The sequence below is a fragment of the Bufo bufo genome, chromosome 6, assembly GCF_905171765.1.
Source record: "Bufo bufo chromosome 6, aBufBuf1.1, whole genome shotgun sequence".
Classification (NCBI taxonomy): Eukaryota; Metazoa; Chordata; class Amphibia; order Anura; family Bufonidae; genus Bufo; species Bufo bufo.
Genome location: NC_053394.1, coordinates 133,723,091 through 133,744,786, shown reverse-complemented (window position 1 = coordinate 133,744,786; position 21,696 = coordinate 133,723,091). Strand labels below are relative to the sequence as shown.

The 21,696-nt window shown below is 42.8% G+C and overlaps 1 long non-coding RNA gene across 1 annotated transcript; it reads right to left on the bottom strand.

Moving 5' to 3' along the window:
- Positions 1-20,858: 20,858 nt before the first annotated feature.
- LOC121005312 lies at positions 20,859-21,384 on the bottom strand. The gene is made up of 3 exons (XR_005779911.1): positions 21,332-21,384; positions 21,094-21,180; positions 20,859-20,987 (listed from the first exon to the last, which is right to left on the bottom strand). It is a non-coding gene; the product is annotated as an uncharacterized LOC121005312 (long non-coding RNA).
- Between the last annotated feature and the right edge of the window lie 312 nt (positions 21,385-21,696).

Genomic DNA, 21,696 nt, shown 5'->3' with positions numbered 1-21,696 from the left:
ATTGGTCGGGCGTAAACTGTTCCATCACGGGGACTAACGAATTCAAATAAAGTTGCACCGGACTCATTTGCGAGGTCAACACCACCCCCTCCTGAAGACGACGCAAATTGTCCTCCAATTTGGCAACTCTATTTATGAATCCCATCAAGGACTCTTAAACGAGCCTTGTGAGATCCTCGTAGTTTGCCTGACGGCTCCTACCTGCCCTCTGATGACGCATGATGGCCTCAAATAATGGGGCTAATCGGTCCATCGTTGCGTCGCCAGAGGGCAGAGGTAGGGGAACATTGGAGTCCTGACCAGTTGCTTGATCAGGATGAGAGGGGCCCGCAGTGGCCGTTTCATCAGGGAGCGCCTCCTGAGGAACGTCGGGCGCCCGAGTACTGCTTGATGTTCTGTAAGGGTACTTTCACACTTGCAATGTGAGGATCCGGCAGGCAGTTCCGTCGCCGGAACTGCCTGCCGAATCCGGAAATCCGTATGCAAATGTATATAATTTGTAGACCGATCTGGATGCGGATCCGTCTGACAAATGCATTGAAATTCGGAATATGTCTCTCTGGTGTCATCCGGAAAAACAGATCCGGTATTTATTTTTTTCGCATTTTCAAAGGTCTGCGCATGCGCAGACCGGGAAGCCGGATACGGTTTTCCGGAACATTTGGTACTGGATCCGGCATTAATACATTTCAATGGGAATTAATGCCGCTCCTTCAGCGTCCCACGTGCTCGAATCCTCACTAGCTCCGATCAAGCTGGGAGTGGAATTCCAGGAAATTAACGAGCACAGATTTCTGTATAGGACGAGTCAGTCACTTAGAGGGTTATTGATGAGGAGGTAAAAGTGAAGATATTCTTGCGTAAGCCAAAGTAGTGGTCTTATGGGGTCCAGATTCCTCTCAGACGCGTTTCAAAGTCCCAAAAGGTACTGACTTCTTCCTCAGTGGACTTCTTCCTCAGTGGACCTCCTCATCAATAACCCTCTAAGTGACTGACTCGTCCTATACAGAAATCTGTGCTCGTTAATTTCCTGGAATTCCACTCCCAGCTTGATCGGAGCTAGTGAGGATTGGAGCACGTGGGACGCTGAAGGAGCGGCGGTCAAACAAAATAAGCCGCATTCTGAAGTTGGAGGTAAGGGAATAAGGTAGCTCGATAATAGGTGGGATGCCACCTAGAGCTAAAAACTCTTGATTTACTCAAAATTTCGATAAGCCTATGAACTGTTACATAAGAACTATAGGCTCTTTCAACCACTTGAACCAATAACTAAATCGCCAAGTATATAAGTGCACTATAGTACCAAGAATCGACGACTATATTAACCGAATATTTGGTGACTATTTAATCGAGAGCTTCGATGAATTATCGATAATTAGATCTTCTTGTGGTGAATTTACCAAGCATCTACAGTACAGACCAAAAGTTTGGACACACCTTCTCATTCAAAGAGTTTTCTTTATTTTCATGACTATGAAAATTGTAGATTAACACTGAAGGCATCAAAACTATGAATTAACACATGTTGAATTATATACATAACAAACAAGTGTGAAACAACTGAAAATATGCCATATTCTAGGTTCTTCAAAGTAGCCACCTTTTGCTTTGATTACTGCTTTGCACACTCTTGGCATTCTCTTGATGAGCTTCAAGAGGTAGTCCCCTGAAATGGTTTTCACTTCACAGGTGTGCCCTGTCAGGTTTAATAAGTGGGATTTCTTGCCTTATAAATGGGGTTGGGACCATCAGTGGCGTTGAGGAGAAGTCAGGTGGATACACAGCTGATAGTCTTACTGAATAGACTGTTAGAATTTGTATTATAGCAAGAAAAAAGCAGCTAAGTAAAGAAAAACGAGTGGCCATCATTACTTTAAGAAATGAAGGTCAGTCAGTCACACGAAAAGTTGGGAAAACTTTGATAGTAAGGGCTATTTGACCATGAAGGAGAGTGATGAGGTGCTGCGCCAGATGACCTGGCCTCCACAGTCACTGGACCTGAACCCAATCGAGATGGTTTGGGGTGATCTGGACCGCAGAGTGAAGGCAAAAGGGCCAACAAGTGCTAAGCATCTCTGGGAACTCCTTCAAGACTGTTGGAAGACCATTTCAGGGGACTTCCTCTTGAAGCTCATCAAGAGAATGCCAAGAGTGTGCAAAGCAGTAATCAAAGCAAAAGGTGGCTACTTTGAAGAACCTAGAATATGACATATTTTCAGTTGTTTCACACTTGTTTGTTATGTATATAATTCCACATGTGTTAATTCATAGTTTTGATGCCTTCATAGTCATGAAAATAAAGAAAACTCTTTGAATGAGAAGGTGTGTCCAAACTTTTGGTCTGTACTGTATATGCTGTATGACTTATGTGATAATCAGTTAAATCCACACCTCAAGTGATTTTTTACCTTACCGTCATTTGTGATGTTTTTATCCATTTGTTTTTTAATTTCTGTACAATTTGCGCATCTTGTATGACCTTTTAATATTATGAGTTTTAATATTATGAATTATTAATAGTTGAACATAAATAAAGTAGTTTGTTTTGAGCAGTCCTCCAGTTATATGAGTGCCATATCTTTATTACTACAGATTCTGTCTTTGTTTCTCCATAGTCCTTGGTCATCTGGCCCAGCCCCTTGTTTAGTCCATAGTCCTTTTTTTTAAGGTGGGGCCTGCTCAGACAATTTGATCAGAGTGTCTTTGGATATATTCACAGGTTTTAAGGCTCTTACCGGGGTGGCATCAACACTTAGTAGCCGGAGCACAGCTAGCTTGGCTGCCTTATCAGCTCTGTCATTGCCTTTTACCTCTGCCGTGGTACACCTTGTGTGAGCCTTTACTTTCACAATAGCAACTTCTGGCAACAGTAAAGAGTTCATTACACACCTCAGTGAGTGCCTTCAACTCTGCCTCCTGCGCAGACATGTGCGGAGGGAGTGGTTCAGCAACGGCTACCTAATGCTGTGTGACCACTGCATATCCAGTGTGGAACCAGCCATCTTCTCCCATAAACCTGCTTCCATCTACAAAATACTCAAAATCAGGGGTATCAAGAGGCTTTTCATGCACATGAAAAAAAAATCCAGAAGTTTCTTGTTGCATGAACTGTATACAATCATGAGGATAATTTTCAGCTAAATCAGACAAAAGGTTACCTGTACTACCCTCCCCCATTTCTGAATCTGTGATTGGTAACAAAGTAGCAGGATTCAGAGTAGTACATCTTGTGAAAGAAATATTGTCTGGCATGTGGAGGGCACATTGGAGTCTGAGTTGTCTAGCCATAAAAATACGTTTTGGTTGCACCTGTGTGACAATGCCCTGTATGTCATGAGGAGTTTGCACAATCACTGGGTAATCCAAGACTACTTCTAAAGCTTTTTCAATCATTGCCTGCACTGCCACGACTGCCCTGACGCAGGAGGGGGCGGCTCAAGCTGAGAAGTATGCCACTGGGCGTTGACGTTCACCATGTGTCACGCCTTGCCCTGTGAACGTGCGGAGGTCTGTCAGACTGGCTGCACATGTCTGACTTCTCTGTTTTGGTTTGGGTCTGAGCTGGACCCACCTTCCCTCAGGTGTACTGGGTTTGATAGTTAGTGAGGCTAATCTCTGCTATTGTCAACCCGGTGGCGTTTTGTGTGGATCTTCCGCAGACCTGGAAGATCCATAATGTGTTTCACAGGTCTTTATTGAAGAAATATGTGGAACCTATGGAACCATCTCCATTGCCACCTCCCCCTGTCCTGGTGGATGGCAATTTGTTTCGTCTGGATCTTCTGCAGACTTGGAAGATCCATAATGTGTTTCACAGGTCTTTATTGAAGAAATATGTGGAACCATCTCCATTGCCACCTCCCCCTGTCCTGGTGGATGGCAATTTGGAGTTTGAAATCTCTAGGATTCTCGACTCACATGTTCTTCGGGGTTCCCTTCAGTACCTGGTGCACTGGAAGGGATACGGTCCTGAGGAAAGAATGTGGGTTCCAGCTACTGGTGTTAGTGCCAGCGCCTGGTGAGGGCCTTTCACAGGGCACACCCGGATAAAGTTGGCCCGGGGTGTCCGGAGGTCACCCGTAGAAGGGGGGGGTACTGTCACGCCTTGCCCTGTGAATGTGCAGAGGTCTGTCAGACTGGCTGCACATGTCGGACTTCTCTGTTTGTTTTGGTTTGGGTTTGAGCTGGATCCACCTTCCCTCAGGTGTACTGGGTTTGATTGTTAGTGAGGCTATTTATCCCTCCTTCCCCCAGTGGCCTGTGCGGGTTATAGTTCTTTCCTGTGAGCTCTGGATGTGTGGTGGATCGTCTGCTCCAGCTCTGCTCTAGATAAGTCCTCTCCGTTATTTCCCATTGTGTCTTTTATCTAGGCCTCTAGGGAGACGCTTGCTTCCTCCAGGTTTGAAGAAGCAGGTTGCCTCTTTCCTTTTCCCTACAGCTTAGGGTTTGCCCAGGGTGTATAGGTTTAGGCACGAGGGCATGTGCATATCCACCATTAGGGTATGCACATGGGCACAGCAGTTTAGGGAAAACTGTTAGGGATCGCTAGGAGGTGACCCTTTTCTCCCCAGCTTTTGGGCCTAGTTATTTGTTCTGTTTTGTTTTCCTGTGTTTGGTTATTTCCCCGGCTACCTACCTATCGTGACACCATGCTTCTGAGTAAGCACAGCAGTACTGTGACCCTGCATTTCTGAACAGAACAGGTTAAATTCCTCATCATGCTTTGGAATACCCAGGGCTGGAGAAAAGCATCAATTTGACTGGCCACTGCTCTCTCCTGGGCATGACTGAGGGTGGGAGGGGGGATATGGAGGGGGTACTGCTTTACTCGAGGGGGCTGACATTCTGACTTAAGATACACAGCTTCCCTATGTCTGTTTATCATTGTTGTTTTTTGTTTTTTATGTTATCCATAATAGAATAATTTCACAACTTTTTTACCTAAAACCAAAGCACACACCTCCCTATGTTTTTGTAATAATTCCATCAGTAAAGCTGATTTAGCTCACACAGACATAAATAAATATTTCCCATATATTAACACACAAAGTCTTTGAGCTTATTAACAAATAACATTTTCTGGAGCTCCATAGACTTACACTAAGTACCTCACATACATTGCCTTGTTATTTTCTCTTAAAATTGCAGACAGTGTTCTCGCTATCACACATTCCAATGCCGTGACGTCACTCGCCGCTGCAAGCAGCCCCTGCATTCTCCCCTCTGTCTCACTCTTCATACTCAGCTTTCCGTCTCCATATGTTATCTCAGCAAACAGAGTTCCTATGGGTTCTGCGACATATTCACCGGACAACAGGTCACACAGATACACGGACAGACAAGACATAATACTTCCTCTGCGCTACACCGAGAAAATTCCACACTCAGTTCTCCATTTGAATCACATCCTGTAATCGTCCACAGTCCAGCTGCATACGTCTCTACTGTCTCTTTTCTACTCCCTCCCTCTCTCACTATTTGTCTGGCAGTTTTCCTCTTTTTCTCCCCGGAATTACTTGGTATGGGCCCCCATCAGTCCAATCCCAGGATTTGGGTCTGGCTCACAAGGCACTTTAACACCCCAAATCCTAAATGAAGTCCTTCCATGAATGCAGACGTGAGAAGTTTTTCTCCCATTTGTGCCGCGGCATCTCACCCCATGTCAGTCTGGACAGTTCTTAGTCTTGACTCAAAGGAGACTACATCCTCTTTAGCCTCCTGCACTACGTCCTTCAGGCTCCGTGAACTCTCATCCTCCTTTGTCCTGGCCCATCTACCAAAAGTCCTGCAGTACTTTATCCCTAACTGTTCTGTCTTCTCCTAATCCCTTCAGGCCACATTTGGGTCATTTTTCACTCTGTCGCCCTCTAGGGTATTCTTAACCGAGCTATACTTTGCCTCCTCTAACTTCTGGGCTACCAAGTCATTTAAGTCTGCCCATGTTGTTCTGTAAGTGGCCTGTATCTGTTGTAACATTCAGGATGTGGGCATGGGTCGCGTCAGTGGGTCAGGTATCCTTGACAGTGGTCCCAGTTGGTCCTTAGGACTCCATGGAACATACTGTATAAGGTGCTGTTGAAAATAATGAGGAGCCTGAGGAGGCAGTGCTGCCTGTTGGCTGTCTTGGCTATCTCCACCACCAGCTCCATCGGCGGCGGCAGGCGCCTGAGGGACCTGTGGTATCATCCCTGTTCTCAATAGCACTGGATATAATCCAGTACGGTATCTGGGAGCACCACACGCTCTGCAGGTTTCAGTCCAATCTGGATTATGATTCCCACAGGTCCTGCATATTCATCCCTCCAGTCCCTATGCAGGGGCCATGGGAGAGGCATGCGCCCTTGAAGGATTATAAGGTGGTGGACCTCCAGATTTAACCTTTTCAGTTTCCTCTTCAGGGGGTTTAAAGTATAACTTTCCCCTGTAAACTTGTGGCTTCCAACCTTTAGTTTCTATCTCTCTTGCCACATTAATCCAGACGTTAACTACATCTTCACATGCATGATCCTTAATCCACCCACTGTGGGTGTGCTTGAACTTTTCCCAAACCTCTAAATCGAGGTTTCCATGCTCCATACCTGCTTTTTCCAACACTTTGTCAACTTTTTTTAACGCATCTTTGCCACCTGTCTTTCCTACCAGTTGTTTAGCTGCCTCATACTCTTCGGGACTGCTGTTCTGATTACCCATTGTCTATTCCTGAATCTGTGCTTACTAGGGGGAACCATAGACGTCTATTTCTCCTACAGTGGCTTCCCCACCCTATCCTTCCAGGTGTATCTACTGTGTTAAAGCCAAAGCCTCTCTGGGCTTCTGGCCCCTTCCCCTAGCTTCCTGCCAGATTCTACACACACAATAAACCATGTCAAATACGTAAACAGTTACTCCCAGAACAATCTCAAGCAATTCCCAGCTAAAATCCTGGTTTAAATCTATCCACCACTCTTGCGCTTATCTGCTAGCCCTTTATCAGGGTCACAGATTATTAAACATAAATTAGGCACAACTGTAAAGTTACCTTATACTCTGCCGGACCCTCGAACAAGACAAATGCCAGACAGGGAGGTACAGACTACTTGTAAGAAAAAGCTTTTACTTCAGCGCTGATTTTTGTCTGTTTGTCCCGGTATGGCACTTCCAGGCGTCGGAGGTCTCAGCAGGAAGGACTTAGTCGTGCCCCACCTGTCGGGCGCCAGTTTCTGTTAGGGCAAAAACCCCAATGCCGGATGAGCGGTGGACTCCGAATTAGAAGTTATGGATATCCATAGAGAAAAAACAACACAGGCATAGGTCTGTGTATTAAGTGTTTCTAAACTTAAATATTAAAGAAAGCACAGGTTAACCACTTCAGCCCCCCTAGCTTAAACCCCCTTAATGACCAGACCACTTTTTACAATTCTGCACTACACTACATTCACGGTTTATTGCTCGGTCATACAACTTACCACCCAAATTAATTTTACCTCCTTTTCTTCTCACTAATAGAGCTTTCATTTGGTGGTATTTCATTCCTGCTGCCATTGTCACTTTTTTTGATATTAATCAAAATTTATCAAAATTTTTGCAAAAAAATTACATTTTTCACTTTCGGTTGTAAAATTTTTCAAATAAAACTACATTTCTATATAAATTTTTCTCTAAATTTATTGTTCTACATGTCTTTGATAAAAAATAAAAATGCAATAAGTGTGTATTTATTGGTTTGGGTAAAAGTTATAGCGTTTACAAACTATGGTACAAAAATGTGAATTTCCGCATTTTGAAGCAGCTCTGACTTTCTGAGCACCTGTCATGTTTCCTGAGGTTCTACAATGCCCAGACAGTAGAAACACCCCACAAATGACCCCATTTCGGAAAGTAGACACCCTAAGGTATTTGCTGATGGGCATAGTGAGTTTATAGAAGATATTATTTTTTGTCACAAGTTAGCGGAAAATGATGATTTTTTTTTTTTCTCTTACAAAGTCTCATATTCCACTAACTTGTGACAAAAAATAAAAACTTCCATGAACTCACTATGCCCATCACGAAATACCTTGGGGTGTCTTCTTTCCAAAATGGGGTCACTTGTGGGGTAGTTATACTGCCCTGGCATTTTAGGGGAACTAAAGCGTGAGAAGTAGTTTGGAATCCAAATGCGTAAAAAATGCCCTGTGAAATCCTAAAGGTGCTCTTTAGAATTTGGGCCCATTTGGGCACCTAGGCTGCAAAAAAGTGTCACACATGTGGTATTGCCGTACTCAGAAGAAGTAGGGCAATGTATTTTGGGGTGTATTTTTACATATACCCATGCTGGGTGAGAGAAATATCTCTCTAAAAGTCAACTTTTCCCATTTTTTTTATACAAAGTTGTCATTTGAGAGAGATATTTCTCTCACCCAGCATGGGTATATGTAAAAATACACCCCAAAACACATGGCCCAGCTTCTCCTGAGTACGGCGATACCACATGTGTGACACTTTTTTGCAGCCTAGGTGCGCAAAGGGGTCCAAATTCCTTTTAGGAGGGAATTTTTAGAAATTTGGATTCCGGACTTCTTCTCACGCTTTAGGGCCCATAAAATACCAGGGCAGTATAAATACCCCACATGTGACCCCATTTTGGAAAGAAGACACCCCAAGGTATTCCATGAGGGGCATGGCGAGTGCATAGAAGTTTTTTTTTTGGCACAAGTTAGTGGAAATAGATTTTTTTGTTTTTTTCTCATAAAGTCTCCCTTTCCGCTAACTTGTGACAAAAAAATCAATCTTTCATGGACTCAATATGCCCCTCAGCGAATACCTTGGGGTGTCTTCTTTCCAAAATGGGGTCACATGTGGGTATTTATACTGCCCTGGAATTTTAGGGGCCCTAAAGCGTGAGAAGAAGTCTGGAATATAAATGTCTAAAAAATTTTACGCATTTGGATTCCGTGAGGGGTATGGTGAGTTCATGTGAGATTTTATTTTTTGTCACAAGTTAGTAGAATATGAGACTTTGTAAGAAAAAACAAAAAAACAAAGAAAAATATATCAATTTCCACTAACTTGTGCCAAAAAAAAAAAAAATCTTCTATGAACTCGCCATGCCCCTCAAAAGTGATCTTTTTATAGCGCCGCAGCGATTTTACGGTGTTTTTGCAGTGATCAGAAAAAAAAAATTTCTGTCACTGCGGTGGGGCGGACTGAACGCAAGTGTGAATGTGCGGATCTGCAAAATGCGGAAAGCACATTGCCGGTGTCCGTGTTTTGCGGATCCGCGGATCCGCAAAACACATACGGACGTCTGAATGGAGCCTTACAGGGGGGTGATCAATGACAGGGGGTGATCAGGGAGTCTATATGGGGTGATCACCCTCCTGTTATTGATCACCCCCCTGTAAGGCTCCATTCAGATGTCCGTATGTGTTTTGCGGAACCGTGGATCCGCAAAACACATACGGACGTCTGAATAGAGCCTTACAGGGGGGTGATCAATGACAGGGGGGTGATCAGGGAGTCTATATGGGGTGATCACCCCCCTGTAAGGCTCCATTCAGACACCCGTATGTGTTTTGCGGATCCGCGGATCCGTGGATCCGCAAAACACATACGGACTTCTGAATGGAGCCTTACAGGGGGGTGATCAATGACAGGGGGGTGATCAGGGAGTCTATATGGGGTGATCACCCCCCTGTCATTGATCACCCCCCTGTAAGGCTCCATTCAGACGTCCGTATGTGTAGTGGTGTTTGGTGCTACTTTACAGAGCTGCCTGTGTCCTCTGGTAAGGGGTTGTCCGGTCTCAAAATCAAACTTCTTTTTCTATGCTCCTAACAACCCTCACCTTCCATACATATGCCCCCAATACCTGTTTTTCATGTCTGAGCTTTCTTTCACACCCTGGAAAACTATAGATTATCCTGGCAGATCTGTTTACTTTATCCCCTTCTTATTTTGTTGAATACATTACTTTATTGATACACAATTCTGGCTGCACTGCACAGTGATAAGTCACAGGCTGGACCCCCCCCCCCCAGCTCTCCCATAACAGTGACATCCACAGCGCCCCCATAACAGTGACATCCACAGCGCCCCCATAACAGTGACATCCACAGCGCCCCCATAACAGTGACATCCACAGTGCCCCCATAACAGTGACATCCACAGTGCCCCCATAACAGTGACATCCACAGCGCATCCATAACAGTGACATCCACAGCGCCCCCATAACAGTGACATCCACAGCGCATCCATAACCGTGACATCCACAGTGCCCCCATAACCGTGACATCCACAGTGCCCTCATTAACAGTGACCTACACAGTGCCCCCATTAACAGTGACCTACACAGCGCCCCCATAACAGTGACCTACACAGCGCCCCCAATACAGTGACCTCTACAGTGCCCCCATAACAGTGACCTCCACAATGCCCCCATAACAGTGACATCCACAGTGCTCTCATAACAGTGACATCCACAGTGCCCCCATAACAATGACATCTAAAGTGCCACATAACAGTGAAATCCACCATGCCCCATGTGCCATCCACAATGCCCCATGTGCCATCCACAATGCCCCATGTGCCATCCACAATGCCCCATGTGCCATCCACAATGCCCCATGTGCCATCCAGTGTGCCCAAAGTGCCATCCAGTGTGCCCCATGTGCCATCCATGGGGTGCCATGTGCCATCCACAGTACCCCAGTGACATCCAGTGCCCCATGTTCCATCCACATGGCCCCAATGTGCCATCCACAGTTCCCCAGTGACATCCAGTGCCCCATGTGCCATCAAAAGTCCTCCCATTGCCATCCAAAGTGCCCCATGTGCCATCCACAGTGCCCCCATATAACATCCTCATTGCCCCAATGTGCCATCCACAGTTCTACAGTGCCAGTCAGTGCCCCCAGTGAGATCCACAGCATAGCAATCAGCCACTTTGGCTGATCGCTATGCTATCACTCCTGCACAGCTCTTACATCGCACTGTGCAGGAGTCAGTACAGGCTTCACATAGAAGCCTGTACACTGCAGAAAGCGGCCAGAAATCCCAGCAGCCTGAATGCTGAATGCTAGTGCGCATGCGCGGTGAGTGAAAATGGCCGGCCGAAGCTTTCTTTTGCAGGAGGCAGTGACGTCATTCATGACGATCCGTATCCTGCTCAAGAAAGGAAGAGAAGACAGGAAGAGAAGAAGACGGAGACTTACCGGAAGACCAGAAAGCCCGACAGGAGCAGTCATGTGACCATGAGGCGAATCTTGGAAAGGGGTGCGCTGTGGAAGGTAAGTACTAGTGTTGAGCGCGAATATTAATCGCGAATATCGCAACTTTGCTAATTCGCGAATATTTTGAATATAGTGCTATATATTCGCTATATCGAATATTCGTCATTTTTTAACATCTGAAAACATGATTCCTCCCTGCTTCTTTCTTGTGGGTCAATGAGTCATTGGCCCACAAGCAACTTAAGCAGGAAGGAATCATGTTTTCATATGGGAAAAAAAAGACGAATATTCTAAAAAGCGAATATATAGCAATATAGGGAATATATTCGTTATTTAGAATATTCGCCTTTTTTTCCCAATCTGTACAGTTGTTCGCATACTGCTCCCCAACATGTGTCCCCGTCACCATGGGAACGCCTGTGGGTTAGAAAATACCATCGGATCTGAGTTTTCCCTGAGATTGTGAAAACTCAGATCTGATGGTATATTCTAACCCACAGGCGTTCCCATGGTGACGGGGACGCTTGTCGGGGAGGAGTATGCCAAAGTGGAATAACAGTACAGATTGAAAAAAAAAGACGAATATTCTAAATAACGAATATATTCGCTATATTGCTATTACTTTTTTTTTTGAATATTCGTCATTTTCTAAAAAACAAAGTTATAGCAATATAGCGAATATTCGTAAAATACACATATAGACTGCAATTTAGCTAATATAGTGCTATAGTATTTTTTTGTAATAGTGTACATTTTTTCCTAATCTGAAGTTCAGAAGAGACAATAAAAAAAAAGATTATACCACTATATTAGCTAATTTGCAGTCTACATGTGCATTTTACGAATATTCTCTATATTGCTATAACTTCGTTTTTTAGAATATTCGTCATATTCTAAAACAAGAATATATAGCAATATAGCGAATATTCGTAAAATACACATATTAGCCAATAGCCAAAGCCAACCAATAGGAAAATTGCCTTATACAGTTAAAAAATTATAATTTGCAATATGGGAATAATTAAATCTCATATTATTCGCGATAAATAGAATAATGATGAATAGTCGATTTAGATGAATATAAGACGAATATTCAATCGAATATTCACGAAATATCGCTCATCACTAATAAGCAGTCGTATGAGGGACATCATTGCGTCTCACTAGACAAGCAGGTGTGTTTTGGAAGAAGTGGGTGTGGACCTAAATTCCAAAGTAAGCCAACCAATAGGTGGGGTAAAGTTACAGGAAAGTGTCTAAAATGTTTAGCTAGATTTACCAAATGTGTCATCTAGCGTGAGCCACTGTCATAAATCTGGTGTTAAAGTTGATCAAAATGGACAACTTCAACCAAAACGAATGTAAATTGGTTGAAATTTAATAATGAACGATTGTTTTAAATTACCAATGACAGGCTATTATCGTTTAAAAAGAAATTGCTGCGTTTAACCATTTTCTTTCCATCGCGCGACTGTATATGTTGTGGTGGTAAGCTTATAATATCGCCATGTTACATTGCGATCTGCCAGTGGCCCGTGGCACTACAGATCGCTATGACTGCGCTGTCATTAGACAGCTGCCGTCACAGTAAGGAAACACCACACTGAGCATAAAAGGGAAGGGAGGAACAGGGAATCAGGCCTGAGAATTAGGGAAGGAAGATGGACACCTCATAGTAAAACCCTAACCAAAATCCTGACTCACTACCAGTATGAACAGAACCCAGAGGTAGGTGTGTTCATACACAGGAATACCTAGAGTCCTATCTAGCCCTATAGGACCCTGGTACTAATGGCAGGGATGAGACTACCTGTTCCTCCAAAAGTAAGGGCAAACAGAGAGATGAGGTCGGCAGTGGATCTTACTCCCAGGGTGTCCCATAAGAACTGTACAGTGATGTTCCTCAAACACCTTGTGACGCAATTTATATGGCACAAACAGTTTCCCAGAGGGACAAGAATCTGTTGCATCTCCCTGGGCCTCTAACACCTTCACCTCTAGGTGAGGGTAAAGAGTGGATATCACCACCCCTTCCGACAGTATAGGACTCGGATTTTCGAAATCACCACCTCCAGGAAAACTACGTGACAAGGCATCTTCCTTGACGTTCTTAACCCCAGTACGATAGGTGACAATGAAATTGAATCTGGTGAAAAACAAAGACCATCTGGGTTGTCTCATGTTCAGTCGTTTAGCCGACTCCAGGTAAGCCTGGTTTTTGTGATCTGTGAATACCATGATCGGATGCGTATTCCAACCAATGACGCCATTTCTCAAAAGCCAACTTAATGGCCAGTAACTCTCTGTTACCCACATCATAATTTCTCTTTGCGGAAGAGAGTTTTCTAGAGAAAAAGGCACATGGATGCCATTTACAAGGTAACGGTCCCTGTGATAAAACTGCTCCTACCCCCACCTTGGACGCGTCCACTTCCACAATGAAAGGTTGTGATACATCCGGCTGCCCTTATATAAGGGCAGAAGAGAAGCATTCCTTAATTGCAGAAAAGGCTCACAACAAAGAATCAGACCACACTGAGACATCTGTCCCTTTCTTAGTCATGTCAGTTAAGGGTTTTACTATTTTTTTAATAATTCTAAATACATTTTCGGTAATAGTTGGTGAACCCTAAAACCCACTTAAGAGCCTTCAGATTTTCGGGTTGATCCCAGTCCAATACAGCACGGAATTTCTCTGGATCCATTCGAAAACCTGAAGATGACAGCAGGTAGCCCAAATACTGCACCGCGCATACAGCAAAAACACACTTCTATAATTTTACGTACAATTTATTGTCCTTTAGGATCTGTAACGTGATCCTGATTTACTGTATCTCCAGGTCTGGAGAAAAAATTAGTATGTCATTCAAATACACGACTACAAACCTCCCCACAAGGTGATGAAAAAAGTCATTCACAAAATGCTGGAAAACCGCAGAAGCATTAGTCAACCCGAAAGGCATGACCAGGTTCTCAAAGTGCCCCTCAGGAGTATTAAAAGCTGTCTTCCATCCATCCCCTTCCTTGATCCTAACCAGATTATATGCACCCCTTAAGTCCAACTTGGAGAACACCTTGGCACTAATAATCTGGTTAAACAAATCGGGAATCAAAGGAAGAGGGTATGGATCATGGACAGTAATCCGATTGAGTTCATGGAAATTCAGACATGGCCGAAGACCTCCGTGCTTTTTAACAAAAAAGAACCCTGCTGCCACTGAAAACTTGGAAGATCTTATGTGTCCTTTAGCCAAACACTTGTTAATAAACTCTCTCATGGCCAGTCTTTCAGGTTCAGAAAGGTTATACAACCTAGATTTTGACAATTTAGCTCCAGGAATAAGATTGATAGGACAATCATTTTCCCGATGCAGAGGTAAATTCTATCATCCACTTTCAGAAAACACGTTGACAAAATAAGATATAAAGAGGGTTATGTCTTAGTAGTTAAAACAGAAAAAGATGTATTCAGGCAATTGTCAATGCCATAATCACCCCAATCCAGAATCTGTGTAGCTTGCCAATCGATGGTTGGATTGTGCTTGCTTAACCACGGTAAACCCAGAATCACCGATGCAGCGAGAGCCTCCAACACAAAAGACGAGATACATTTTTTATGAAAGTCACCCACTCTTAATCTGATATCATGCACCACTTGAGATAAACACTTCTGAGCTAGAGGTGCAGAATCAATAGCAAAAACAGAAATGTTTTTTTCTAATGCACTCGGTGACAACCCGTGCATACGGACAAGCTGAGCATCAATCAGGTTCACCCTGGCCCCGCTGTCGATAAACACCTCAATCCCCACAGTTTTTGACTCTAGAGCCACCTCAGCAGCCAGGAGAAATCGGGTACTACCAGTAAAAGACAAAAGCACATTTTCTGACTCTCCTCTCACCCCTCCAAGAGTCAGATGGGAATTAAATGTCCCTCTTTTTTCTTTTTGCCGTTGAATGCATGGACATACTCTGATAAAATGTCCCTTTTGTCCGCAGAAAAAACAAACTCCCTTCCTATTACCAGTATGCTTAAAAGCGGATCCAGGAGAAGCTCCCCCTAATTGCATAGGTTCGTCCCCAGACATAAACCCAGGAGTAGCTTCACTCAAAGTATCAGAGGAGGACGATACGTCATGTGATAGTACGTCCTGACAGTGGGGGCCCCTAGATCTCTCTTTGGCATCTATCCATGCATATAGCCAAAGACAATGCAGCCTCCAGAGACACGGGGGTTTCATGAAAGGCCAAGGCGTCCTTCAGTGCCTCTGATAACCCTTGACAAAACTGGCTACGGAGGGCAGGATCGTTCCACTCCGTATCCGTAGCCCATCTCCAACACTCAGAGAAATAAATCTCAGTGGAACGATCACCCTGACGAACGCCGCGCAGCTTGCTTTTGGCTAGAGAGGTCCAATCTGGATCATCATAGATAAGACCCAAAGCTTTGAAAATTTCATCTACTGACCGGAGAGACTGCGATCCGGTCGGCAGAGAAAAAGCCCATGACTGCTCATCCCCCTTAAGCAAGGAAATTACCACACTGACTCGCTGTTTCTCATCCCCAGATGAGTGTGGACGTAGCCTAAAATACAGTTTGCATGCCTTCCTAAAATAAAATTATCACATCCCCCAGAAAATCTGTCCGGGAAGGCAACTTTAAGTTCAAGACAGGCCTGGTAACCACCACCACTAGGATCAGCCGCCTGTGGTCTCTGCATCTGTGAGACAGGCGTGCGGAGGTCAGCTACCTCCAAAGACAGCCCTTGCAGCTGACCTGCCAGTGCAGCAATAGGATTCATGGCTGCACACAAACAAAAAATGACGGTTTAAGCGGTTTATAATGTCACGCTTCGGTGTGGGAGGGAAACACCACACCGAGCATAAGAGGGAAGGGGGGAACAGGGAATCAGGCCTGAGAACTAGGGAAGGAAGATGGACACCTCCTAGTAAAACCCTAACCAAAATCCTGACTCACTACCAGTATGAACTGTCGGTGGGTAATAATTCAATTAAGAATTATTAATTATGGTCATAAAAATTATTAATCATAAAAAAATAAAATTTATAAAATTTGTCATAAATTCTTAAAATCATGACCTGGTGAATTGTAGACAACCTAATTGATACAATTCACATCTGAGTCCGACTATTTCCTCAGATAAATAAGTTCTTTTTGACGTGAGATGATGTTAATGATAAAATGTAGTTCTGCATTATACAATAATACATAGGTATTATAAAAATATGCAGATTTATTGGTTACAAGGTTATAAACATATATAAGTAATAAACACAATGATACATGCAAATGAATATATATAGCGTTAATATAAAGCATTACAAGCTTAACAATACATGTGAGTGGAAATAACTCGTCACATTATAACAAAGCTATTATTAGGTTAGGATATCAAAATATGAACATAAGTTATATACATTACTTTTGTTCAGAGAAAACCTCATGATATCAGGATGGGCATGTCTAATCCTAGACATCAATATAGAATGCTGAATACATTCCACCCCCCTCTAACCAACTACACATCACATGACTTCAAGATGGGCAAATCCATTCAAGGATATAACTTAGAAGAGATAACTGTATCCTTTCGCCCAATCCTGGACTATTTTCACATATATAACTTTTTGGTAAGACTATTAAGACAAATAACAGGGATCTAGGATCTTAAATGGGAAGGATTTGAAACAAATCTTCCTTGTGAAAATCCATCACTTAGCTTGGCGAAGAATGTTCTATCAATATATATATATAAGCAATTATTTAATGTTTTGCTAGATTATGAGTCTAGATTCTTCTGCAGGTAGAATGAAGCCTCACAATATCCTAAGACTACATCTCAATATGGAGATGATCAATTAATTTAATCATTTATTTATTCGCCAATCTAGATGGTATAATTTCACCCACACTATCAAATTAGTCTTAATAAAATGAAATATCATTTTCTGTGTCTCTTACCAAGTCCTAGTAGGAATCTCACTTCTGCTCCTAGGAAAGCTGGGTGGTCCATCATAGCACATCTCACCATGGCTTTCATCTTGATAGACCTCAACTTCTCCTCTCCTTCCTTCTTTCTCCTTCCTTCTCACTTTCTCTTACCTTCTCCTCTTTTCTTACTGTGTATGGCTTATGATCACAAACTTATCAGTTAGACACACCTTCCTAGTTTGGATCTTTCCAATCATTGTCGGATGGGCGTGACCATTGATAAAAATTGTGACATCATAACCCTACCCAGAATGCACTTTTGCTACTGTTGTAATGTCACCTACTGATACCTAGGTGGCACTGCCGTATAAGCTATCTGCATCATAGTATAAAGGGTTAACTTATGTAAGTCTGAATATACATTTTGACCTTAGAAGCTTTAATTCAAAGCCATAGGGATTAATTCTGACACTTGTAGCAATTAGAGACAGACCTCTAGGCGTCTCTTTTGAATGTTTCTCACACTTAATTTATGGCTCGTAAATGGCCTTGTTTTCTCACAGAGATATCAGTACCTCCTCTGTCATACCAAAGATGTGATTAATTGTTACAAAACACACATCTTCACAGACACTCTTCTAATGAGAAATATATACAATATACTGGATACATGTTGTCTTCGTAACATATAACAATATAATATAAACAAATATATATATGTCCTACTGATTGTCTTATGCTAAGGACTAACTAAGGCTCATTAAATGAATAGATACATATTATATATTTTGCTTCATTAATAAATGCCTAATTGTATAGGTAATGATCACCAGCTGCACAGAGCTTATCTTTATCGCCCGTCATAAATTTAAAAGTAGACAAGGAGGCATCTTCTCAGACTGGTACATTCATGAGAAAAATAACACTGAAGTAGAAACCTTTGTGTGACCTTAATTTGGCCTACTCAAGACATACAAAATTGTAACTATAGTCGAGCATGGCTCTTAAAGGCAATGAACATCCATTTTGACAATAATGAATTAGATATGAATGCATTTACCTATGAAAAGGCACAACAGAACAGACCCCAGAGGTAGGTGTGTTCATACACAGGAATACGTAGAGTCCTATCTAGCCCTATAGGACCCTGGTACTAATGGCAGGGACGAGACTACATGTTCCTCCAAAAGGAAGGGCAAACAGGAGTCTTCTTCAGGCCTAATACAAACAATAGGGAAATGCAACACACAGATCCCAAGCAAAATACAAAAAGGGAAGGAAAGACTTGACTTCAAAGGAGCAATGGAAGCACCAGGAACTCCGCAGAGATCCATACATCAGCTATCCACAACTGAAACTGAAGCTATTAACAGCACAGCATTGTGGGAGAAGCAATAATAAATAAGGAAGGTTAAATGACCACATTAGCAACACCTGAGGCAAGGAGTGTGGCCATTATCAGAAACAACACAGACGCCTATTGATCCACAAGGAAAACCTGTCAGATTAAACCATGTGTTGCCAGTCTCATTGATCTCCTGCCACCTGTCGCATGAACGTCCGTGACAATATGCTTTTCAATGAAAAAAATAAATTGCAAAAAACAAAATCTTCCCTATATTTTTGGTATTGCTGCATCGGTTATGACCTGGACTACAAAGATATCATGTAAATTATCCCCTACAGTGAACACCTTAAAAAAATGACAATATTGCTAATTTATTCTTAGTTGCAACCAAGAAAACTTATTATTAAGCGATGAAAAAGCGTATTTTACTCCAAAATGATTTCACTGAAAACTACAAGTCCTCCTGCAAAAATCAAGCCCTCACACAACTCCATCGAAAGAAAAATAAAAAAGTTATGGGTCTTGTGAAGCGGCAATGCAAAAATAATTTTTTCCATTTATATAAAAGGGTTTTATTGCATAAAAATAGTAAAATGTAAAAAAAAACATATGTATTTGGAATCGCTGTAATCGTACTGACCCAGAGAATACAGAAATAATGTTATTTATACAGAAAAATGGACGCCGTTAAATTTATAACGTAAAAACTCAGTGGCAGTGTTGCTGTTTTTCCCATCTCCCTCCCAGAAAGAGTTAATAAAAGTTAATCAGAAAGTTATCTGTACTCTGCAATGGTGCCATTAAAAACTACAACTTGTCCTGTAAAAAAACAAGTCCTCACACAGCTATATAGACAGAAAAATAAAAAAGTTATAGCTCTTGGAAGGCGTAGATGAAAAAAGTAAGAAAAACGTTCGGTCAGTAAGGCCCAAAACAGGCTGGTCACTAAGGGGTTAAGGGGCCAGTGGAAAGTAGGGTGTGAGCCCACATAATTTATATGTCAAGGGATGATTGAGCCAAAGAATCTGCAACCCTGAACCTCATCCCCTTAGAAAATATGTTTATGAACTGAATTTTATTTACTGGGCCACTTTTCTTTGCGGTTGCTGTGCCTTTGGCAATTTGCTGTTTATTATGTGATATATGTCCTGTTGGCAGGCTGGCACCTGGGCTGCGCTATTTTGGTCTCAGATGCTGACAATTGAGCTTTGTCTCAGTTGAGGACAAGTTCTCGTTTGCATTGTCTTAGTTGAGGACAAGTCGTAATATTATGGGTCTGCCATATGCACTTAGGACTGAGGGAAGCCATATTCTGTTACTCAAGTTTATTGGAACTGGAAGAGCTGAATATTAGAATCCGCTATAAGGAGACTCCACAGATGAGTATGGTGTAGACTGCTTGTAGGGTTGTCCATAGCCTAAGACCCATCAGCACCAACAATTTATTCCAAGAACATGCTGCAACTCTTGGTCGCAACTCCGGCTGCATGGTAGGCCCAGCAGTAATATGGCACTGGTAAGTGTATTATGGGGGATAGAGTGTTTTAGAGGTGGTAGACTGTCATCTTCTGTCTTTCCAAGGGACCTCTAGGTGTGATTGATGAGGCAAGCTAATGTTGATGGCAGTCACAGTGACATGGCCAGAAATTTAGCATTTAGCCTCATTCTGTTCACTGCCATGAAGTTCACTAGTCCCTATTATGTAATATTAGTTACAATAAGTTTCTTACAATGATGAATAAAGAGACTCAGACACATTGTTTGCTACCTCATCTTGTGACTTTTATTTAATAACAGAGCAGTAGATTGGAAATAGCCCTGTGAATCCCTGACTCTTGCAAAAAGTCGTACTTCAACACTGAGGAGAGGAAAAACCTCCAGTGGAGGAAACCTCTAAGGAGCCATGGCTGAAGGACTACCCCTCCTCTGGGCAAGGGAGTAAAAAGCCAACATTTGATGTGAGGTAGCTGAAGAAAGTCCGGTAAATGCCAAGTCCGGTATTGAGAACAGAAACCGAGCCCGGAATCTGCCTCTTAATGCAGCAGAATATATCTGACTGCGGAAAGTCCAGTAAATGCCATGTCCGGTATTGAGAACAGAAACCGAGCCCGGAATCTGCCTCTTAATGCAGCAGAATATATCTGACTGCGGAAAGTCCGGTAAATGCCAAGTCCGGTATTGAGAACAGAAACCGAGCCCGGAATCTGCCTCTTAATGCAGCAGAATATATCTGACTGCGGAAAGTCCAGTAAATGCCAAGTCCGGTATTGAGAACAGAAACCGAGCCCGGAATCTGCCTCTTCATGCAGCAGAATATATCTGACTGTGGAAAAGTCCGATGAATGCCTTGTCCAGCAATGTACAGATGGATTTAGTTGTCTTCCTGGCGCTCTGCCCCTGGTTCTTAACTTTATATTTTATTGGGGGTTTTCTGGGTCCTGGGTCTTTTGCCTCAGAATGATGGAGACGCCTTCTCTGGACAACATTAATGACAAATGCTGAGAGAAAAAAAGAAGAAAGAACATGTATCATAAAATTTATACAATATATTCTTTTCCTAAATGTTTCTGGGGCACATGAGACTTTCACACATCATCTACTCACCTGGAAATCTGTATAGTACATAATCGGGAATATTAGCAGGCCAACAAATCCCACCCACTCGCCTACCATGCCTATCATAGAGAAGATCTGAAGAAGATAGAGGGAGAGAGTAGAGAATGTTAGTGTCCAGCTTTTCTCACCAATGGCTCTGGTATGGAGTGAGATGGGAGGATGGCATGTCCTTCAAGAGTTTCTCTGTTACTATTACACAAGGTTGTGAATATTGACATGAACTCACCTCTTTACAGTGATCGTTGTTACATAGGCGGTTCATGGTCAAACCTAAATCAACTGGAAGAACGTGTTAAGGAGATATAACAAAAGTGTATTATTACAGTGTACACTGTCATGTCTGATCCGCTCTACAATGGAGTCCCAGACAGCTAATAATCTCCAGTGTATCCAGCACACAACATTGCACTGTACCAGCCAGGTATAAAAGGATACAGATCAGCAATGCCACAATGGTCACCAAGGTTGATGCCATTCTTATGTGGCACACGTGACGACTGCTGAAGGATTTCTCATACAGGCATATAGCTTGGCTCAGGTTGTAAACGGCCAAGAAGAAAAAGCCAGTTCCTGCTCCGATACTGTGAGCTA